The sequence below is a fragment of the Oryza glaberrima genome, chromosome 5 (genome assembly GCF_000147395.1).
Source record: "Oryza glaberrima chromosome 5, OglaRS2, whole genome shotgun sequence".
NCBI lineage: Eukaryota > Viridiplantae > Streptophyta > Magnoliopsida > Poales > Poaceae > Oryza > Oryza glaberrima.
In genome coordinates, this window is record NC_068330.1 from 14217251 (window position 1) to 14227547 (window position 10297).

The 10297-nt window shown below is 38.5% G+C and overlaps 1 pseudogene; it reads left to right on the plus strand.

Moving 5' to 3' along the window:
* The first annotated feature begins 450 nt into the window (after positions 1 to 450).
* Positions 451 to 1436, plus strand: LOC127773200 (L10-interacting MYB domain-containing protein-like; annotated as a pseudogene).
* The last annotated feature ends 8861 nt before the right edge of the window (positions 1437 to 10297 follow it).

The following is a 10297-nucleotide window of genomic DNA, read 5'->3' on the forward strand; positions in this document are numbered from 1 at the left end:
TCTGGACTAAGAACAAAATAGGCTGATTTTGCATGTATGTTAAGGGTGATTCTTCTTTGTATATGATAAGGATTAACATCGCAACATAAGCCGATTGTTTCATTCATAAAGGGTTCATTCATCTAGGGGTTGATGATCCTATTTTTGGATATGAAGAATGGAGATGATTGTTCATTATATGAATTGCTGCCATTGGTTTATGCATTCAGAATGGTATGAATGCTTGCAAGGAAATGCAAGCAATGATTTGCATATATCTGTCCAATGCATGTTACTTCTGTTGGAAAAAAAGGGAACACTTTGGGTGATTTTGCATTTATATTTCATATTGTGACAAAGTGAATTTTTTTATGCACATACATGAGTACTGCTAGCCTTTGTTCAGTAAATATAAATATTTTTTTACATTAGTATTGAAAAAAGAAAGGCGTGATTGGGTGGATGGCAGAGATGGCTCAAAATGAGTCTTCAAAAGGTGTTAAGATGGCAATGGATTGTGCTGATTGGAATGACCACAACACTAGAATTGTATGTGAGCTTTTTGTTGATCAAGTAGTAAATGGTAATCGACCAAATTGCCATTTATCAAATCCTAGGTACGATGAAGTCATTGAACAATTTGCCACAAGAGCAGGTTTGAGGTACACTAGGCTTCAAATTAAGAATAAATGGGATAAACTGAAGGTCGAATACAGCTGTTGGAAGAAATTGAGAACTCAAACAGGACTAGGATGGGACAACACAAGGCAAACAGTGATGGCGACTGCAGAACGTTGGAGGAAATTGAAATCGGTAAGTATTTTATAATAATGTGTAAAATTAAGAATTGTTGTACTAGGTTTTATGTTCTAACTCAATTTTATAATGCCATGTTATGCAGGACAAACCCGGGTGTGCAAAGTTCATGAAGGCTAGCTAGCAAAATGAGGAGCTACTTGAGAAGATGTTTGAAGACATTCGCAATACTGGTGCTGACCATTGGTCTTTAGGACAAGGCACCATTCCGACAAACACCACTCATGCAATTCATATTGCCGATGATAATGAAATTGATGAGGAAACTGATAAGGATGAATCAACTGCCAAGATAAAGAGGGATGGTGGTGGATCAAAGATGGATAAGGGGAAAAGAGCAAGAGTGGATCCCAAAAGATGGTACAGGAGATGTCCAAGAGTAATGAACTCTCAGCACAGACATTATCATCCATTTAATCATTTGCTAGGTCGAGCGAGGATCTTCTGGGTTGTTCCATAAAGGATGTTATGGCCTTGGAGAAGGATTGTGGGCTAGTTGAAGGGACAAATGAGCACCTCATTGCAACTGAGATTTTTATAAATAAAAGGATCAAAGAGTGATGTTTGTCAATTCATTGCGCACTCCTGTAGGACGTTTTTCATGGCTTAAGAAGAAGTACGAAGTGAAGTACGGAAACTAGTTGCATGTGGTGTTGCCATGGAATGTATCCCTTTGTTTTAATTGTATTTTTTTTTCATTTCAGAAAACTATCTATGGTTTGATTTCAGTTATGAACTATTGTTGGTTTGTATCACCTTATTGTATGGGGTGTTTCCAATTGTGAACAATTATTTTCAGACCTATTTCATGTAATTGTTGCGTATGTTCAGACTTATGTTATGCAATTTTAGACCTATGTTATGCAATTTCATACCTTTGTTATGCAATTTCAGCAAGTTTTCATGAATATCATGTTGCATAAGTTGTAATTTATGTTGCATAACTTTATGTGTAGATGTCAAGTGATAGTGAAGATGGTTCATCGGATGAGGAATATGATTATGATGAGTTTACCATGCATTTGTTCAAAACTGTAGCATCCAATCTTTCTTCGACTAGAAAAGCTGTAGAGAGTTATAACACACTCTACTTGGAAAAGGCTCCGCCAAGGACATCACGCCTCAGTGGGATGGGATGGGTGCAAGAAACGTTAGCCACATGAGGTGAATGCTATAAGATGCTTCGTATGAATGGGAACACCTTCATTGTATTACATGGTCTTTTGGTTAGTAAGTACAAGCTTGAATCTACTATACATATGCATACAATGGAGGCACTTGCAATTTTTCTATACATACTTGGTGATGGCTCATCAAACCAAAGAGCACAAAGCCGTTTCAAGCATTCTAGTGAGACAATTTCTAGGAAGTTTGAAGAAGTATTGCTTGGTAGAATTGGGGCGTGATATCGTGCGCCCAAAAGATCCAAACTTCCCTACTACCCATGATAGAATTAGGAGGGATCATCGCATGTGGCCACATTTCAAAGATTGTATTGGAGCTGTTGACGGTACTCATATCCTTGCAGTAGTTCTAGATGAAGATAAGGTTAGGTATATTGGTAGGTCTAAATTGACCACTCAAAATGTTATGGCTAATTATGATCATGACATGAGATTTACCTATGCGTCTATTGGACAACCTGGATCGATGCATGACACCACTGTGTTATTTAATGCACTGGAAACCGATATAGCTATCTTCCCACATCCTCCCCAAGGTAATTGCCACATATTATGTCTTGTCTATTTTTCTATGAAGAGATTCTAAATTGGAATATTTCTAATGTTTGTATATTTCTAATTTTTTTAATCGTAGGGAAATATTATCTTGTCGATGTTGGATATCCCAATCGTCCAGGGTACTTGGCACCATACAAGGGACAAAGATATCATGTCCCTGAATTTTGGAGAGGTTCAACACCAACTGGTGAGAAGAAAAATTCAACTTCTTACACTCGAGTTTGCGCACTATTATTGAGTGATGCTTTGGTGTATGGAAGATGAAGTGGCGAGTTCTCCTAAATATGCCTAGCTTTCCGCTACCAAAGCAAAAGATGGTTGTGGCGGCAACAATGGCATTGCATCATTTCATTCGTGACCATGATGCACCAGATAGGCATTTTCATAGGTTTGATAGGAATCCAGATTATGTGCCTACCATTCCCAAGAGATTTATTATTATTAATGTACTAAACATTTGTATTATTTGCTAATTATGTCAACTATTTTGTCAATTATTATTTAACCTTGTAATTTTGAAGAAATTCTAAAGAAAAAATATACAATTATCACTTATATACCACGAAAACAACAAAAACCACAAGGGTATTATTGTCAACCTCCCTCCTATCCTCTCTTTTAGGAGTTCTGGAGCTGACAAAGCTAGCCAAACACTTTTCAGCTGGCTCCAGCTCCCACTGGAGTTGGAGTTTGGAGCCTTACCAAACGGGCCCTCAATCACGAGTGTGGGAGCGGCTCGGGCAGGACGCGTGGAAGCTTCTGATTCGGCAAGACGGTCAGGACATGGATTGATACATCCGTTTCAGCGAGAAAAAAAATGGATCGATGATGTGGCAATCATCCGGAGCTATTCCTTTGAGGAGAAGGAAAAGCGAGTGGCTGAGATGGAGTTTAGGCTAGGGATTAACCCTAAGGGCATTTGTGACAATGTCTTAGGGGGGTTTCAACTATAAATAGAGAGGTGGATGCAAGGGTGGGGGTGTCGTTTTTGTAATCTTTGGAGATGCTCTATGATAGAGTTTAGGTGTGGGTTTGGAGTGTGTTTGCCCGAGTGGCTTTTGTGTTTGAATTTAAATTTATGTTACGGTGCGTGTTTACTCCTCATTGAGCGGTTGTTTTGCAACACCTATGAATAAAATGAGTTGATGAATTTCGTTTCATTTTTGCCTCTCTATTTAAATTCCACAAGTTAAATTCCGCTTTTGTTTTTGCGATTTGGATTTTTCGATAACGGTTTTTTCTTTCTCCCTCTCACCTCTCCCCTAGTTTTGGTTTTTCTTGCACCTCTTTCCTAGGTCCAGTTTTCTAATAACAATTTTGAGAAATCAATTTTGAGAAACACTTTTGATGAGTACTTTCAATGGCAAATCTTGAATTTCATATTCACCCCTCTAAAGCAATTCTTGGTGTTTCATATGTGCACTAGTTTACAACAGAATTATGCATATCACACGGAAATTCAGAAACAATAAGCTCTTCTCTTATTAGATCCATTTATCTATTGAAACTTAACTTTTACAACATGATTGACATCCTTAATTTCAATTTCTCGTATTCAGACATGCTAAAGATCATTTTGCCTATGCTATTAGGTCTTCCTTTCGTGATCTGAAATTTATTCTCTCATAGTAAAAGATTTCTTGAAAAACTATCTGCTTAGATTCTACTATCTCTGAAATGCATATTTGAGTTGTACTGTTGAAAAACGAGTACCATTTGTTTTGACTTTTAATCACACGTTTGCACATGTGTGTACCATAGTGTGTTTTACCATTTTTTAGAATTAACAATGTAACAATTTTAATTAGGAAAATATGTTTAGCGTTCTAATTAATTAGCATGTGATCGTCATGGTTTCAGTTAGATATTGCATCATTCATTTGTTTGGCTCGTCCTGCTTCTTCATCTTCGACGGCTTCCTCACTGTGAAGAAGTACCATATATTCTCTCCGTAACCCTTATATTTCTCTACAAGTAATTATTCATGCATGTGCAGTGCATGCAATCATATCACCACGGTTAATTAATTATCATATATGTATGCAATGGTTGATCAATTGTTTTACACTGTTAATAAAGTGAAATAATTAAAAAAGATTAGTTACCGATCAATTTGACTGGATCTAAACTAATAATGTTAACCTCGTTGATGAAGTCCATGGGCGGCCTACGTTGCTCGATCTCGCCGCGGAGGTAGAAGTCAACGAGCTCCTCATCCGAGACCACAAAGTGGTGGCCTAGAGACAACCGCAGCTTCGGCACCAGCTCGTGTCTCCGCCGGCCTCCATTGCTCGCCGGCGCTGCCACCGCCGAGCAGTCACCGCCATTGCTCTCCGTTTTCTTTTGTTGTTGAACACGGTACAAATTTGTATCCTTGTTCTAAAATCTGAAATTGTATTAACACTTGTTTTGCAATTTGAATCTTTTGCTTTAAAATTGAAAATCTGAGAGTGCTTTTTTTGAAATTTGATATTGTACTAGCACTTGTTTCCTTGTTGATTTTAGTGTTATCAAGTTGTCATCGTTGATTGCCAATACAGTGTCCCTGATGCCAGCTGCCTCAGCAAAGTCAGAGCAGTAGTCAGATTACTTGTTTACATTGGCTTACAAAGATAAGCATGCTGGTTCAGAGTAAAAGTCCATGAATCATAAGATATTTTTCTCCCAAAAAGAGTTTACAAGGAGTACATGAATGAACATCCAGATAGATATTTTCCCCTAAAAAAAGTTGGATAGTTTTACATGAACATGAATTAACTATATTTTGTCCAATTGCTACAATGCTTAAAGATTTTGTCCTGAAGTTAAGCTAAAACTATAATTCAAAATGAGTACTGCTGGGCTCAAGTTCTCAACTTTTCAAGTTATGGATATAACCTTTCCACTAGGTGATTTTACTTAATTTAAATTGGCAAATGACTGAAGTGAATTTGTCCGGTTCTTTTTTTCCGATAATGGAAGCTTTATTAAAACTCACTCAAATACACCAAGATGATACCTTCTAACTGAGCTCAGTCACGGCCTCTATATGAAATGCACACAGCCACAAAACATAATCTAACTAGACCCTCAACACAAAACAAAGAAATTAGTGACTATCAAGCCGTAGACTAGATCGCCGCGACGCCACCCATGTTCCAAGGCAAAAAAAAAAAAACTCCCGTGCCACCTGTTCCAAACGACACGATACCACCATAATAGTATCCTGAAGACCCTATTGTGGAGGATAGGCCAGGTGCGTAGCTACCAGGTGACTAAAGCAATAACCTGCAAAGGAGAAGACACCATCTTGTTGTCAAAAATTACCTCGTCTCTGGTTAGCCAAATGGACCAACAAAGAGTTGTTGCACCCATCAAAAGTAGATTTCTCATGTCCTTAGGAACACATGTAAGCCAACGCCCAAACATATGATTAACATTTTGAGGAGGTTTTAAGTTATAAGCCATATGAATAACGGACCAAACCAAACGAATAACATGACATTGGAAGAACAAATGTTGTATGGTTTCGTCCTTGTGACAAAAGCAACATTTCGTATGACCTTTCCACTTTCGCTTAGCTAGATTATTCTTGGTTAGAATTACGCCCTGACGTAAGTACCAAAGGAAAATCTTTACTTTGAGCGGTACTTTAACCTTCCAAATACGTCTATTTATATTCGTGATGCCTGTATGGACAAGAGCTAAGCAATGAGAATTGACTTAAAAGACTCCATTGGGGGTGAGATCCCATCGAAATTCATCTTGATCCTGTGTCAACACCAAATCAGCTATGCGAGGCCATAAATTGTGACAAGTGGCTAATTTTGCTCTGATTAAATCTCGTCTTCATGAAAAGCTCGGAGGATTGTTTTGAAAGATTTGTGACATAGTCGACTGTTTATGCTTAGCTATGTTATAGAGACAAGGATATTGATCTCTCAACGAGGTATTACCCAACCCTTTATCCTCCCAAAACCTTATTTAAGAGCCATCCCTAATACGAAAGGACTCGAACCTAAGAAAATCTAGTTTAGCTTTCATAAGGTTGGCCCAAAAATATGAGTCTCCCGCATTCAAAAAGCCTGAGATAAAGGTTGCGATCCCAAATATTTATTACGTAGCATCTGTTGCCACATTCCATATGTGGTGAGTAATTTGTATAGCCTTTTGCTAAGCAACGCTACATTCTTTACCTCTAGGTCGCGTGTTCCAAGCCCCCTTTGATCTTTGGGTGGACAGATGATGTCCCATTTAGCAAGCTGGTATTTCTTCTTATGTCCATCCCCTTTCCAATAGAACATAGATCGAAGGTACTCAAGTTTCTTACGTACCCCGCTAGGTATTGCAAGAAAAGACATCATATACATTGGGAGACTGCTAAGAACTGAGTTAATCAGCGCAAGTCACCCTCCCAACGAGACAAGTTTTCCTTTCCAGCTACTCAATTTGTTTTCAAATCTTTCAACCACTTCTTTCCATTCTGCATTTCTTAACTTCCTGTAATGGATCGGGATGCCAAGATATTAGAAAGGGAAATTGCCAACCTAGCAACCAAAGAGTTGATTATATTGATATCTGTAATCAAGCGCTTAGCCAAAACAATATAGTTCGCTTTTATAAAAGTTGATCTTCAAACCTGATAGGTGTTCAAAGGTCAGCAACACCGACTTCATATTTTGAGCTTTATGTAGGTCATGATTCATAAAAAGCATTGTGTCATCGGCATATTGTAGTATGGACAGTCCCCCATCAATCAATGTGGTATGAGACCTTCTACTGCCCTTGTGTTTTGGCCCTATTTTTCAAGGTGGCTAACATGTCAGCAATAAAGTTGAATAAGATTGGAGAGAGAGGGTCTCCTTGCCGTAGGCCTTTTTTAGTCTGAAAAAAGGCCCCACGTCATTATTGACTTTGACTACCACGCTTCCCCCGGAAATGAAATATTCGATCCAAGAAATCCACTTGGGCAAGAAACCTTTCATCCGTAGAGTTTGTAACAAAAAGGGCCATTTGACCTTGTCATAGGCCTTTTCAAAGCCAATTTTGAATATCACCCCATTCAACTTTTTCTTGTGTAGCTCATGAACTGTTTCATGTATGATGATGACTCCATCTAGGATATTTCACCCACGCATGAAGGCAATTTGAGTTGGATTCACTACATGGTCACCCACCGAACTAATTCGGTTTATGGCGACCTTAGTGAATAATTTATAATTGGCATTCAACAAGCATATTGGTTTATATTGTTAGATTCGATTTGCTTCTTCAACTTTTAGAATTAGAGTAATCACCCCAAAATTTAAACCAAAACTTGGAAGACCGCCAGAATAGAATTCATTAAATAAATTAAGCAAATCATGCTTGATGACTTCCCAAAATTTTTGGTAAAATTCAACAGGGAAACCATCTGACCCAGGAGCTTTGTTATGCTCCATTGCAAAGATCGCTTCCTTTAATTCTTCCTCTGAGAAAAGGGCAGTAAGGAAGTTATTTTCTGCTTGTGTAGCCTGAGCCATATCTTCAGTTATGGTCTCATCAAGCGAAAACGGATTTTCCTTTGGTAGTCCAAAGAGTCTCTTGTAGAAATTCGTAATGTATGTTTTCAACGCATCAGCCCCCTCAATTTTTCCTTCATCCTGGTGTAGAAAGAAGATCCTCTTCTTCCTATGTTTGCCATTGGCAATTTGGGTTAAAATATTTTGTATTATTGTCTCAAAAGAGTACATCCGAGACTTTTGCGCGTTGGTACCATTTAATCTCCTCTTCACGAAGTAGGCTTGTGAGATGATCCCTCGATTGATCAAGAAGAAGTCTAGATCCCAAAGGAGTCTAGCCTCTGCAGTGATGTCCAGAGAGTCAGTGGTTTGTTGAAAATGAGCTTTTTTCTGTTTAAAAATGCCATTGGTATGAGCAGACCAACCTCTAAGAAATCGACGTAAAGCGCTCATCTTGTTATTCTATCTTTGAATTACATTACGACCCTTGACTGGTCTATTCCAAACTTCGACAACACGTTCATGAAAATCGTCCCACAAAAATCAGCTGAGTTCCATCTTGAACTGCTTAAGGTTTCCAGCGAAAGCCGCTTCCTCTGTGTCAAGGAACATAGGCATGTGATCTGACACCCCTCTATATCTAGAGCATGGACCGAAACCAGAGGGTATATGGATTCCCATTTCTATGGAAGTGAGGATCCTTTCTAGCTTCTCGTATGTCGGTATAGGAAGTGAGTTTGCCCAAGTGAATTGCCTGCCCGTTATAGCGATTTTTGTTAAGTCAAAGATATCAATCACAACATTGAAGAGAAAAGGCCAACGAGCATTTGTATCGATCATTGTTTTCTTGGCACTACTTCTCATAATGTTGAAATCCCCCTATTAGAGTGGGTAGATGATTTTGTTGGCATGTACAAACTGATTCCGCCAAGAAACTAGATTTAAATCCATCTTGGGCCGGACCATACACTGCCATCAAAATACATTTAAAATTATCCTCCTATTGTTGATATGAAATTTAATAAAAAAACCCCCTTCGACAATTAAAGATAGATCCAAGATAGCCACATTAATACCAAGAAGTATACCCTCCTTATCTTCCTTTTGGTGGAAGGCAATGCTAGACAAAATCAACACCTCCAGTGAGGCGATCTGAATTTGTCTTTGACATTTCGTCCTTTCTTGTATCAAGCAACGCAACAAAGTCGAGCTTTTTTTTCTCTAAGTATATCTGCCACATACCGAAATTTAGTCAAATCTGAAAGACCTCTGCAATTCCAAAAGATACCTATCATGACGAAACCATTTTGGTGTTTTTTTGGATTTTTTGGACGAGTCTTTCGCTCTTTTCTTTTTGAAGACGATTTAGATTTTCTAGTGGAAACCAATAAGTCACAAATTTTGTTACTTTGGTCCACATCCTCCATATCAATCTCCGAAATATCCTTTACTAAGTGATCGGGTAGGGCACCGTCAATATCGTCGCCCTCGTCATCACTTGACATAAAAGGATCCATCTCCGACACAAAAGTATTGGTCTGGTTATTTTCATTAGATTTGGTTCCTACTTTAGATCTATCTACCTCAATATGTTTCAAGGCATTAAGCGAGAAAGAAATAGGAAAATTAGAGTTACCCAAAGTAACTCCTAAAGATCTAAAGTTGGAAACAACATTATCAAGAGGTAGAGACGAAAGTGGCTGTGGAGGGGTAGTAGCAGTACCTTGATGAAGGATGCATTACAGGCATAGTTATCAAGACCGGACCGGACCGGCATCGGTTCAGGAAGGCATATCTCGTAGTGATAGAGGCAATGCTAACTGCCTAAGTGCAGTCAGTATTTGCTAACTAATCACATGTCTGTTATTTGGTTTTTAACCTCTTGTGTCTGTAATCCATGGATCCAAGGAGTTTGCCTTCACTGTTAATCACTAGCACGGGATAGCTCATCTGTAATGGGTGGGAAGCCTCATCTGTGTCGGCGAGGGGTACACACGAACCAAAAGTTACTTATGTGAAAAGTCATCTGTGTTGGGTCGGCCGCCGTCACGGATGACAATCATCTTTATCGATAAAAGACGGTCACGGATGACTCTCATAAGTGACGGTTCATAAGTACGAGAATTACAATTTTTGAATTTTAAATGTATAAAAACCCTAAAAAATATATTTTAAATATTACTAGCATACTCTAAATGCTATATGCATACATGTCATATATGAGATTTGAACATAAGACTTCTCAACACATGCAAACCAATCTTACCATCTCACCTACAG